The sequence below is a fragment of the Peromyscus californicus genome, unplaced genomic scaffold (genome assembly GCF_007827085.1).
Source record: "Peromyscus californicus insignis strain IS unplaced genomic scaffold, ASM782708v3 Scaffold_18__1_contigs__length_77618521, whole genome shotgun sequence".
Taxonomy (NCBI): domain Eukaryota; kingdom Metazoa; phylum Chordata; class Mammalia; order Rodentia; family Cricetidae; genus Peromyscus; species Peromyscus californicus.
The window spans coordinates 50,367,914-50,381,502 of record NW_026294480.1 but is presented as its reverse complement, the minus strand read 5'-3'; the positions used below and the strand labels follow the sequence as shown (position 1 = coordinate 50,381,502).

Sequence of the window (13,589 nt, the reverse complement as noted above, 5' to 3'; positions counted from 1 at the left end):
TTCATGCTCCATTCTTTGGGCTTGCTCACAATATCTTGGCTGAATATCATTTTTATACCATTCCATATTTCATTCTGTTTTCTCCTCATTACGCAGTTGAATTCCATAAGAGGGGACCACTTATTCTATCTGTATCTACTGCCTATTTTACCTAACGTGAGAAAGAGAACTTCATAGGTATTCAATACTTTCAGATGGACATAGAATGAATAAACATGTATCTTCCTTCAAATCTCTCCGAAGACTTCCTAAGAATAATGCCTCTGAACTGTGATGCATGAGAAGAGAGACGAGTAAAAAAATGCTCAGGGGAGATGATCTTGCTCAGGTTTGCTAAGATTCTCTAAATCCCTTAGTGATAAGCAAGGCCATGGGAAGCCTGACATGTGTGCGCGCGCGCACGCGCGCACACACACACACACACACACACACACACACACACACACACACACACACACTCAGAATGCCTAGAGGTAGTATCCTAGCCAAAAAGGTAGTGTTTTAATTGTCATCTTGACACAATCTAGAATCACCTGGGAAGACAGTCTCAGTGAGAGATGGTCCAGATCTCATTGGCCTGGAGACAAGACTATGAGGAAATTATTATGTTTGTTAATTAATAAGTAGGACCTGCCTACTGTGGGTAGCACAGTTCCCTGGGCTTGTGGCTCTGGATAGTGTAAGAGTGAAAAAAAAGCAAGCAGAGGAGTGGGCATGCATGCACTCATCCCCCTCTCTGCTCTTGACTGTAGATGTGGCAAGCTGCTTCAACCTCCCATTGCCATGACCTCCCCCGCGATGGACCGTAACCTCAGATTGTGTCTGAAAACAAACCGTTTCCCCTCTAAGCTGCTTTTGTCAAAGGATTTTTGTCACAGCCATAAGAAACAAAACTCAGGCAAGTGATTTAACTGTGGCAACTATTGTTCTCTAAGGATTCAAAATTCCATCTGCCGAGCAGCTCTAGGATGGCAGGCACTTCAGCAGTTTCCTGGGCTCCTTCGCCGAGCTTTAAATAGCTCAGTTACATCATTGGAAACCGGTGCCAAATGAAAGGCTTCTGATGGACCAGCTATTAGAGGCTACTGCATTATAAACCTTCAAAGCTTTCCTTAGCCATAAAATAATTCCGAATGCAGTGTCAGGAGAAGGATTCCAACACGCAATAAATAAAATTCAGAAGATGCATAAAAATTACGGGGTGGGTCAACTACTTTAAATGGCATGTGAATTTAATGGTAATGTCACAATCTAATGGGGGGGGAAAAAACAATACCATCTCAGGATCCAAAGGGCTTCAGCTGCCTCCAGCATTGCTCTGATAAGGATCTTCAAGGTAACCCAGGTTGACTTGACTTTCCTTGCCACGTCTCAGTCTCCTAGCCCTATAATGAAGCCTGAAAACACCTTGATTCTGAAATCGCCTCCAAGATAGTATGTGGGATTGATTTGGTGGCCTGAGCATGCTTTCCCAAGCCTCTTATAAACATATACCATATGGATTTTAGAGCTCCTGAGAGCTTATTTTTATTGTTATTGCTCTTTTTTTGTGGCTGTTTGGTATTGTGGTCTTTAAGACTGGATCTCATACTCACCATGTAGCTGAGGCTAGCTTTGAACCTGCACTCCTCACTCTTCAGCCTACCGAATGCTAAGATGGGCCACACTCTCAGCTTTGATTTATTTTAGAATCTCTTATTACACAAGTGTAGCACTCAGGCATTCCTGTCATGCCCCCAGTCTTATTTACAGAAAGAAGAATGGAGACATGAATTCTTGTCAGGGTCTGAGGAAAAGCCAGAAGCAGCAAAGCCACAGATTGTAGATGCCCTACTGTGTGCTCCCTTGCTGGGCCATGTAACTCTTCTGTGAGAGGATACAAGGCCCTGCCAGTTTTCTCATCAATGACAACCACACTCTTGTATATATTTTTTTTATTTTTAAAGCAGCATATAATGTGTGAGATACTGCTATGGCCTTTTTGGAGAGTGTGTTTTTGTGGTTCCCTTCCCCCTACCTCCCCAACTCCCTCCTATCCCTGGACAACCCCTTTTCCTCCTTCATCTCCATATATCCTCCTGCCTACCCAACCCTTATCCTTCATCACTTAATATCACCCTCTTCCATCTCCTTTCTAGGTTTTTAGACTTTACTCACACTCAACACCTGTTTACATACGTGTGCATATACATTATAGGCTAGGACTCCCTATAAGGGAGAACCTAAGGCCTTTGTCTTCAGCCACAATTTTGTAATAACTTATCAAGTGACTTAAGGAACTTCTTATCACAAATTACCATAATTTTCATGTCAGTTCAAAATTAGGAAACGTCTTAACACATTTAATTGGACAGCATGCTAAGGAGCAGAATAAACTACTGACAGCAGAGAAGAAACACAAGAATATCACAGACGCTCCACTCCAGCCCACCTGGCCAGAGCCCTTCTACTTTTTCAGATCTCTGTCTCTATTCCTGTCCCACATGTTAATTCTCTGCTTCTTTCGCTAATGCTACAACCTACTGTCTCTTACGGCCACTTCTAGACGCCAACTCTACTGTCTTCTTTGCTTGTTTTAACTAACATTCTGAGAGCCAGGAAACAAGATGCTCACACATGTTGAAATCAAAAATAAAGTCCTGGGACTAGAAGTAATCCAAGAGTCCCACTGAGGAAACTGATAAGCTTGTGGTACCTGCCAACGACCATGTTTTCAGTTAAACCATATCAGGAGGCTATCAGAGTCTCCGACTATAGAATCTTTGCTTGGGTTCAAAGGCAACATCACTTGGGTTTCTGCTCTGACTTTGAGAAAGGCCTCTCTGCTATCATACACTGGCTAATTCTTAGTCCACAGAGACTGTAACGGTGACCATAGCGAAACCAACGTGCCAGGAACAGGTCAAAAAGGGGTCACTTTCCTGAGAGGCATCTCCAGTGAGAACCTTCATGGTGTTAGACATCTGTGACCCAGCCACACAGCAGTGGCCAGGTCACTCCTATATATAGAAATAACAAGAGGTGGGGTGAGGATCTGAGCTTGACAAAGCTGTAGTCTGATCTTTTAGACTTTGATCATAAAGTGAGACAAAAGCTGTAGAGAGCACACTGAGTGTTAGGGGACAAAATAGCACATTCCTCACAGAAACAGCAAGGACAGAAGGCTCTAAGGGTATCTGAGTCCTGAAAGGCTATGTCCTCTACATCCTCTGGCATTAAATTACAGTCACCAAAACATTTATCTCACAAACCAATTATTCACGGTCACCATTATTTTAGGGCCCTGGAGTATTTGTTCCTCACTCTTGCCCATGAGTCTCTCTTCAGAAAACTCTTCACGAACTGCTCTCCACCCTGGGATGGATGCCTCTCTTCTGCCCCACAACGCCCTCAGAGGACTGACATTCACACATGAAAGATAAAGGAGAGCTCTCTTGTGCTTGCAGACTCCACTTCTGTGAGGGTGAAGCTTCCCTCTTTGGTTCATTATTAGGACCCCAGAGCAGTGCCGTGTGCACATGTTTACTTTATGCTTGAACAAATGAGTAAATGTAGATCTTTATGTCTTCCATGATATCATTTCCCCCCGCCTACCAACCAGAGCATTGCAACCACACTCAAAGACAAAAGAAAGGCTCAAGGGCTCTAACAGAACTGACAAAGGCGGCCCTCAGCAGGGACCCACAATGGCTTCCCCCATCTTAGGGATGAGTGAAGCAGCCCACAGCCTTGTGGGGATAGTCTCAGCTTCCCAGGGAGCAGGCAGTGCCCAGACATATCACCAATGACCTTAGAGATCCATCTTCTTCTGTGACTGGAACCAAGAGAAATAAAGAGGACAGTATAGCAGGTCTGGCCACTGAAGCCTGACAGGATTGGCTGGTGCTCCATGCTGTGGCCCCAGAGAACCATGGGAGTTGGTCTTAAGCACACATCTGCTCCATAGAGGTCTGTGCTGGAATTGAGGTTCTGCACCATGAAGCTGTCTTATACCTTTCTTGAACTCTGATTCAATTTCAACAGGGATATATAGAAAGAAAGAAAGAAAGAAAGAAAGAAAGAAAGAAAGAAAGAAAGAAAGAAAGAAAGAAAGAAAGAAAGAAAGAAAGAAAGAAAGAAAGAAGGAAAAAAGGGAACAGTTGCCATGTTCCCTTGACAGAATAAAACCGGAAGTACTTTGTGCTCCTGGGACTGGGGCAGGGTATGATGAGCCGCTAAGCCTTAATGGGTCCTTAAACAAACGGGCTGTGTAGCCACAGGGAAAGCATGGAGGAGGCTGTATTTTCATTCTGCCTTCTTTTAAAGACCTATAAGGTTTTAAAAGAACCACATGAATTCTGTTTTTAACTTGCATAAGAAACCTGCAGTTAATTTTTATGAGCATATCTCAAACCCCTGCAAAAGAGCTTTGCTAAAATCCCTGACACAGTTTCAACAGCAAGCTTAAGGAGCTCTTAGGAAAAAAAATAGACATTCTTATTTCCTTTGTACATTTTCCCTGAAAAGCCAGGTCATATTTGGTAAATAATATTTAAAGGACAGCAAATCTTGTTTAATGATCCTCCCTTGGAAAAAGCCAGCCATGAGGGACCGTCCCGACTTTTACTGTTAGGTACAAACCATCAAAGCCAAGGCTACCAGATCACAGCTTCAAATTTTCTCAGTTTGGATAAGTGCTGTTGAAACATCATGAAACACACTCCCAGCTTCTATGTACTCCCTCACTGCCTGGAAAGGCCTCATCCATTTGAGAGTTTCTGTTACTATTCCTTCAATTCCCAGTAGGTATGGGTGGCAGCCTTCATGACCTGATGGGTGCCAACTTGATCTGTTTCTACAAATGTAGACTAATTGAATAAAAAAAAAACCTGCCATATAACTCATGAGTATACCTAAAAGTAAATTTGTTGTTTAACTAATTCGGATCTTCCCTCCAAATATCTATGGTGTACTGAAATGATCAGGATGGACCTGGGTAGTTCTGACAGATAATGTCTACTCACAGCATAAAGGAGCTAGTCCTAAGAATTGAAGGCAGATGGATTTTTCTTTTCCTCTCAGGCTTTTCTGTAGCCTGAACATCCCTATCCTCCCTCCTCCCAAAAAGTAGAAGGCCAAAAATATGTCAATATCCTAGTTGCTTTGAAAAAACCAAACCAGCATGGGCATTTCCACATGCCCGTCACATTCACAAGACAATGAGTCAGGAGGTGGCCAGGCCCAACAGAATGTGGGTTCAAGAGAAGGAATGGGCACAAGTCCAGGACACTGGGTCTGTTGGGATACCGGACCATAGAAGCAGGTCATCAGAAAGTCCCTGGGCTTGGTGCCACCAAAACTGGGAAGTTCAGAGTCCCTTCTGGCACCTCCAGACCCTTCCATCTTACAGGCACTGTACCCTAGCCTTGCCCATCACCCCTAGAGGCCAAGCCCCCAAACATATTATATCTGGAAACTGTTTAACTTGTGGCCAGAATTGAAATACTTTACATATATTAACTCTACAACAAAAGGAGTCAAGCTTTTTTCCTATCTACCCTGAAGTGTGAGGACCAAATATAAATTATCTTTTTAATCATAACACTATTCCTAGAATGGAAAAAATTATTTTAGGAATTGGAAAGAAGGAGCCATTGTTAAGCATCTCTGAAGAACCAAGTTTGGAAGCAGGACATGAAGATTTACCAGAATTTAAGATTTCATTACTTATGTGAAACCAATCATGTAGATAGCAGGTGTGTCTAGGGGAGTGGATGGCTTCCTCTGTAGGACAGCTTAGAAACAGAGAGCTGAGGCATCATGGGAAATGCAGCATCATTAAGCCTGATTGGAAGAAGTGACATAGCACGGCAAGCTACCCATGTACACAAGCTCCATGCCAAACAGATAAACCCTGTTTATACATTTTCCAAGCTTGTATCTCTCAACAACTGATTTTGTCAGAATCCTGGAAACCAAAAATATCTCATGTAAGCTACTCCACTTTCTCACTTGACACATGAAAACCCCAAGGTCCAAAGGGATGAAGTAACCCCCCTCCAAGATTATCAGTTTTCTGTTTTTCCAAGGATGTAACAAACCAAAACAAACAAACAAACAAAAAACATCCCCCCCCAAAAAAAAACAACCATCTGTGTGACATGGAATAGGGAGGCCAGCATGACAAAGTATAAGATTGGACCTTAATGATTTCCTTCCTTTCCCTCAGCCTCAGTTTCCTCCTTTCTAAAACTCACATACTTTGAAGGTGGGTGTGAGAATCCAAAGAGAGAATAAAGTATTAAGCATATGGTCAGTCTGGAAGCTGGTGGGTAGCAACAAAAAACATCTATAATAGGTGTTGTTGTTTTTACAACTGTTAATAACATGTTGTTTTATGAAATTATGAAGTCAAGAATCAAAATAACTTTAATGATAATTATTATTATTTTAACAGTATGCCCAGTATTTCTTGTGTAAAATATCTGGATATTTTACTACCTGCTTTAAATGCATTAACTCCCTCAAGTATCCCAATTCTGTATCTTAGAAAAGCCTACAAATTTGCTTGATAGTCAATAAAAGATGCTCTTAGGATGTGAGTATAGGCTGTCTAGATGCTCAAGTTCCTGCTGTTAACCTGGATAAAGACTCACTCATCTGATGGGAAAATGAAAATATATTATTTTATAAAGTAAGGGCCTGGAGGTTTTTTTTTTTTCCAAACTCAAAAGTCTGAAAGGCTTCATTTTAAAGGAGGGCATCAATCACCTCACTTAACCAAGTCATACTGTTATAATAAATGTCATGGTTGAGTATGAGGTCACTCAATGTCAGCTTAATACCCCCCTTTAACAGGGAGCTATAAGTCAGCCCTGCCATCCTAAGATTTATCTCTGGTTTACACTAAAATTGGTTGGCTTTTCTATTGATTATTTGAGATACAAAAGCTTGAGAATCAGCTGCTTTTTATTTGATATGTCCCCATATCCATCAAACTTGCAATTTTGATGTATCTTCAAGCTTCCAAGCCTGTCTTCCATAATGGGTGAGGGTCATCTCTTTGAATGCTAGTCAAAGGCCTTCTATTCCTATTCCTCAGATATTTTTCTGAGATTTTACTTATGCACACTCTTAACCAGGTTAATTTTATCCACTGCACCCCTAGGAATGAGTTGGGAGTTGGAGTGTGCAGGAGAGATATCCTTTAAGGGTTCTCAGTCCTCTTGCAAAAAGTCCTGTTGTCAATAAAAAGGCCTTCGTGTTGCAAAGGTTAGGAGGAGGGTGCCTTATATTGTGAAATCTGTGAGGATCTCACTTTTCTGGAACTCCCTGACATCTGAGCCCTCGTGCTGCTGGAAGCATTCCAAGAGAACCATAAAATTAGGGCTGGTCCTGTCTGAACTGAGTCCAGATCATTTCAAAGTGACTCAAGGCAGGGAAATAAATATTGAACCTAGTTAAATGTTGCTTGAGATTATGCTTGGCACCGAGTGTCCACTCCCTGATTTGCTCTTAGGTTACATGGGTTATTTTTTAGCTCAAATGGATATGCCAGGGTGGATTCCTTCAATGGCAGCAATTATTTGCAAGCACAGTTGCATTTCTGACACATTTAGTGAAATGAAATGTAAAGATTTATGAGATGCCATGGGGTGGATGGAGGAGACACCCAAGGCCTCGGTTTCATGCTGCTTGACTCCACCCTGAATACCATTTAGCTGACCCTGTTCCTTTCCTCCTTCTCTGCTTACTTAAGCTAACGTTCCTTCCTCTCTTCCTTCCTTCCTTCCTTCCTTCCTTCCTTCCTTCCTCCCTCCCTTCCTTCTCTTTCCTCCTTCCTTTCTTTCTCTTTCTTTCTTCCTTTCTCTTTTCCATTTTGAAGGCAATATCTGTAAGTTCTGAATGCACAGTAAGAAGTAAGACTCGAGAAGTTCCAAGATCTAATGATCTGCGGCTTACCCAACCCCTGCTCTAACACACACACAGAGGCTGTGGCTTTACAAGAAATATTTGAAATGCCCAGTCTCACCTTAAAAGGCAGAGTAGAGCAGAGGCACCAGAAGCACACATGGACTATCTACAGACAATTTAGGAGGATGATATTGGATTCAGCCTATCAGTGCCTCAAGATGGATGCTATGTGTTCTGTGCCTCTTTTCTCTCCAGCAAAAGGAGGACCCATACAGGGTCAAGTTTAACCTGACTCATCACCTTAGGTTGCTTGATATCTTTAGCCCAGCCAGACATAGAGCAGTATCTGAGAGAAGCCTTTGGAGCCAGTCAAACCCACACAGGGATCCCTGACTTCCACTGTAGTCCTTCCCAACCCAGGACAATTGACCTCAAACTCCATGTGTTCAATTCTCTTATCTCTAAACTAGGGGTGCTAACAATTCCTACTGAAAACTCTGCTGTATTAAGGCAGTTACACAATCCAATGCTTAGACAGACAGACACACACACACACACACACACAGTAAACAGAAGTGGTAGAAATTATAAAAGTTCCCTATAGGCCAAACCACTTCTCTTTCTGAGAGGCCTGAAGACTCAGCACTGTCAGGACTACAGTCCCAGTCCTCTGCAGACCTTGTCTACACCTGAAGGTGATTCAGAGCCCTGGGAGAGGTGAAAAATATTGGAGGGCAGAGGAGACACACGGCAACCCATCAGGTAGAGAGTTACTTCCTTCCCAGGACACACAGTTGTTTCCTGGGTTACAAAGATGAAAGCTCCAGCTTTGAGCAGTTTCTACATTGTCGGGGAGGGGGGGGGCCTATTCAACTTCAGAGCACAGGTCTTTTCGACAAGCCCATATCTTGAACACGTAGACACAACAGTGCACAGATTAAATCCCATTAGAAAAAAAAATCAATAGGCAATATCTGTTTCACAAAGCACCAGACTTAGACTGTCTTGTTTCAAGAACTATTTGATCCAACATTAGGCCAGGCACCACAATTTACATGTGTAAAAGGCTTTACAGTTCCCAGGGCACTTCAGCCGCACACTTTATATTACTCAAACCTTCTCTAAACCTCTCAAGGTGAGTATTATTATCTCTGTTGTACTGACAAAAAGCCAATGTCCAGGAAGTTTTTAGATGAATCTTGTTTCTTGATCTTGGACCTTCTACTCCCATGGTTGTTACATACTGTTCACCTTTATCCACCAGCTGACTATTGGCCCCCTCAACCCTTATCACCCACCATCCAATACTCACCCACCCAGTGTGTCTCTTGTTAGAAATATGACCAGTTTGTGGGGCCTGAAGAAGGCTGAAAGTTAAGTGAGACATAAGAAGTATCTAGTTTTAAAATCTAGTTGACTATGTACCATGCACAGAAGAACCCAGCGGAAAGGAAACAAGTTCAAGAACTTCTGGGAGATTTTCACTCTTCCAGCTTTTAGAAGGAAACTTGGCACAAAAGGGCAATTTACCTTGTGATCTCATGAATGTCAAGACCATGGTAACATTATTAATACATCCCCTTAGATCTCAGACACAAAATGATATCTCAGAAAGTTATAAAACAAGGAGGAATTTACAACTGGAGGCAGATTGATTCTTTTCCCAAACTCTTTGTTCCCATCCATACCGAATTATATTTGTCTTTGTTGTTATTGTTGGTTTTTTGTTGTTTTTTTTTTTTTTTTTTTTCAAGATAGGGTTTCTCTGTGTAACAACCCTGGCTGTCCTGGAACTCACTTTGTAGAACAGGCTGGCCTCAACCTCACAGAAATCTGCCTGCCTCTGCCTCCTAAGTACTGGGATGAAAGGCATGTGTCACCACCACGCTGCCCAACACAAGTTTTTAGGAGGGCCCCAATGCCCCTCTTTTTGCTTAGTGGAAAGTCCTGAGCTTCTCAAATTATCAATGCCCATGAAGACAGAAAAAACAAAACCAGTGACGTTGATTTCATCCTCCTCTCCAACTAGTAAGTGAAGAACAGTGATCAACGAACCCTTGTAACCAGGTATGGATCATTCACCAGAGAAGGCATGATGTAAGCATAGTGCTGAAAGGATTATTTCAAAATGTCTCTCATTTCCCTCCCCTAGGCCTGAAGCAGTGGAGCCAGAAGGGGACATTCAGAAGGAGCCACAGCCACCAGCCAAAGCCTCCAAGAGAGCCCAGCTCCTTGACTTTGCAGCATACAGACAGCAACCAGATGGGCTATCAGCTATATGGAGTCACAGTAGAGACTGCATTTGAGAACATGTTCAAAATGGTTGTCTGTCTTCGGTTCAGCCCCCAAATAAAGCAGGGTGCTCCCTTCAAGGAAAACAAAGCCTTCTTATAACCCCTTATCAACACAGCATAGTCACTGAATAGACTAAAAAGGCGGAGCTCCCTGGAATCAGCCACTGGACTACACTTGAAGTTAACCCGAGCACACCCAATGATGTCTGTAGATCCCAAGATAAGATCCCATTAGCCTCTGTGAAGAATCAGCCCAGCATTTTCCAGCAGTGTTTAAAACGCTTAGCTGGATGGACTAGGAAGCCACTGGCACTCTAAGTCTAAAGGTGACCCACTGAGTACTCTGCTGAGGCCAAGGGTAAAATCCCTGAAGTGCTCTAGAGTCAATGGCCTCCTGCCACCGCTATGGCATCTCTCGAACACACTAGAGATGGCTACAGTACCTTGAACTTGAGGCAGGGCTGAGGAGACTACAGGAGGAACCTCCCTCCCTGGAAGTTTGACAAACCACCTCCCACAGTGTTCCTCTTCTCTGGAGGAGCTTGGTGAAGCACAGGGGTTCGAAGTCAGAGTAACAAGGCTGAATCCCACCTCTTCCCACCAACCAGGGGATAAGAAGCAAGGCCCTTAACCTCCCCAGTCCACAGGCTCACAGCCCAACAGGTTGTTTCCATGGTCGGCTGGTATGCTTGGTATGAAGGCTGAGCACATTAAGTTGAGATATAAAGTCTCCTTTCGGAGCCTGTGTCTCTCCTACCTGCACATGTGGACTCTGTGGCCGCCATCCTTTTCTTGTCTCCAGGCTTCTCTTCCCTTTACTCTTCTGAAACCCATTTCAGCTGTCCTGTTATGTGAATAAAATCCCCAGTCACAATCCATATAGGCTTCACATGCTGCCTTTCAGGGCCATGCATTGTTTTTTTGTTTTGTTTTGTTTTGTTTTTTACTCTTTTGGGAGGGGGCGCCACCCAGCTCCCAAATAAATCATACACGGAGGCTTATTGTTAATTATCAATGCCCGGCCTTAGCTTGGCTTAGTTTCTTGCCAGCTTTCCTTAACTTACTCCAACTACCTTTTGCCTCTGGGATTTTTCTGTTCTCTAACTTCTGTAAATCTTATTCTTACTCTGTGGCATGCTGTGTAACTGAATGGCTGGCCCCTGGAATCCTCCTCCTTCTCTGGCTCCTAGCTCTTAGATCCCTCTTCCCAGAGTTCTCCTATATATTCTCTCTGCCTGCCAGCCCCACCTATCCTTTCTCCTGCCTTGCTATTGGGCCAGTTCTTTATTAGACCATCAGGTGTTTTAGACAGGCACAGTAACACAGCTTCACAGAGTTAAACAAATACAACATAAACAAAAGTAACACACCTTAAAATATTTTACTACAGTCATGTGTCTTCAATAGAAGGTTAGCATGCCTCCCAGGAATCCCCAAGTAAAACGATTTATCTGCAATCAGAAGAGAAATAGTGCATTGAAAAAGAGGTAGAAGGATGGGGGAGGCACTCATAACATGACTCAATTTTAAGATTAAAAAGTATACATATAGGCCAGGCGACGGTGGTGTACACCTTTAATCCCAACACTAGGGAGGCAGAGCCAGGCAGATCTCCGTGAGTTCAAGGCCAGCCTGGTCTACAGAGCGAGCTCCAGGACAGGCACCAAAACTACACAGAGAAATCCTGTCTCAAAAATAAAAAACAAAAAACAAAAACCAGTACACGTATGAGATATTTTATAGGCAGAGTTGAGAAGGTATTTTCCTGGGGTTGTGTGTAGTGCTGAAGAGGACCTAGTATTATCAAATGGAAACCAGTACTCAGTAGCCCAAAGCAATATTATTGTGCCTAGATCTCTAGCCTCTGGAATCTCTGGCAAAGGATAACTGGGCCAACCTAAGATCTCTCCCTTCTGTGTCCTTTTCATGTGGCCAAGAGTATAGGCCATCCGGAGATACCCTAATAAGGCTGCTCTCTGCAGTTTTTGGGGATCAATACAGCCACACCAGTAACCTTTTTGTTCTTCCTCAGCTCCCATGCATCTGCTTGTACTCAGCCATACACACTCTCCCTATCTCCAGGTCTGAGAGAAGAATGCATAGAACAAACTGTAGACTGCATACAGAGCAATGGTTCTCAACCTGTGGGTCTCGACCTCTTTGGGAGTCAAAGGGGTTGCCTAAGACCATTAGAAAGCACAGATATTTACATCAAAATTCATAACAGTAGCAAAATTACAGTTATGAAGTAGCAACAAAAATAACTTTATGGTTGGGGCTCATCACAACATGAGGAACTGTATTAAAAGGTCAGGGTCACAACATTAGGAAGGTTGAGAACCACTAATGTAGAGAGTGACACTGGCCAGATACATTGACATGTGTCTTCCAGGATAAGAACCAGACTCATTGCCAAGTGTCCACATCATTTTCTCTCTGAAAACAATCTTGTACGTAGATGGGTTTTTTTCAATCTTCTACCCGGACCACCTTGTGCCTGGCAACACACCCTTACTAAGGACACAGAACCAGAAGAGATTTAAGACTAAGAGGAAGCAAACTCTCCAAAGCTGTACTAGTGTCTTCTGTGATTGGGACGGCTTCCCCAAAGTGATCAGACGCCCTTGCCCACCACCCATCAGCCAGGCAAGCCTATTGAGGGCTCAAGTACCCGAGGGAGGGTCCTGCCCTGTTGCAATGAATTCATTGTGGCACAAAGCCCAGCCCATTCCTATGTATCTCCAGGCATTTAACGAGTGTCGTTAATGATGATGATGCAACCCTTTCAGCTTAGATCTGTCAGGGTCCCCAAGGCATGCAGCGATCCCCTGGGAAGCATATATTATCTGAAGCTTTCGCTTTTGCTTAATTACATTGTACTAATGTTCTCTTTCCACTAGATTTCTCGCTGCCAACTCCCCCATTCAGCCAGGCTTCACTGTGGGTTGGATTTACATAAAAGACCAGCACATTATAATTGTGATGATTGATCACCGAAGTTTCCTTGGGTTCAGATTGTTTCCTAATGTGGGTCATTTTTCATCATAAAGACTCGGCTGATAATGATGTCATTTCCATTGCTTGAATTTCAAGGCAATGGCCACATATCACAGAGTTTAAAATGACTGTCTATAGGGCAGCAGAATCACATCCTTATCAGTTTAAAGCAGTTGTTGCCTTACTCCTGGGGACCAAAATGATAACTGGAGCCTTCTGACGCTCATCAAATAAGAGCTTCAGGAATCCGAATCCGCATCTGTAGCTGGGAAAGGGGGCCGTCAGCTGGCAAACCTGTTTCTATGTGAAGCCGTGTGGCAAGTTAGCACCAGATAAAAACCACAAAGTCAGACTTGACAGAAAAGAAGCCGCATTGCTGATCCCTGGATATCTCAGGTATCCTCC

At 43.3% G+C, this 13,589-nt stretch overlaps 1 long non-coding RNA gene across 1 annotated transcript in view; it reads right to left on the bottom strand.

Moving 5' to 3' along the window:
- The window catches only part of LOC128113258 (uncharacterized), a 207,155-nt gene extending 195,515 nt beyond the window's left edge, over positions 1-11,640 (bottom strand). Inside the window, exons 1-2 of the long non-coding RNA XR_008219399.1 lie at positions 11,558-11,640; positions 10,945-11,031 (exon numbers count right to left, since the gene is read on the bottom strand). This is a non-coding gene — a long non-coding RNA (uncharacterized LOC128113258). The remainder of the gene's footprint in view (positions 1-10,944; positions 11,032-11,557) is intronic.
- Positions 11,641-13,589: the final 1,949 nt, after the last annotated feature.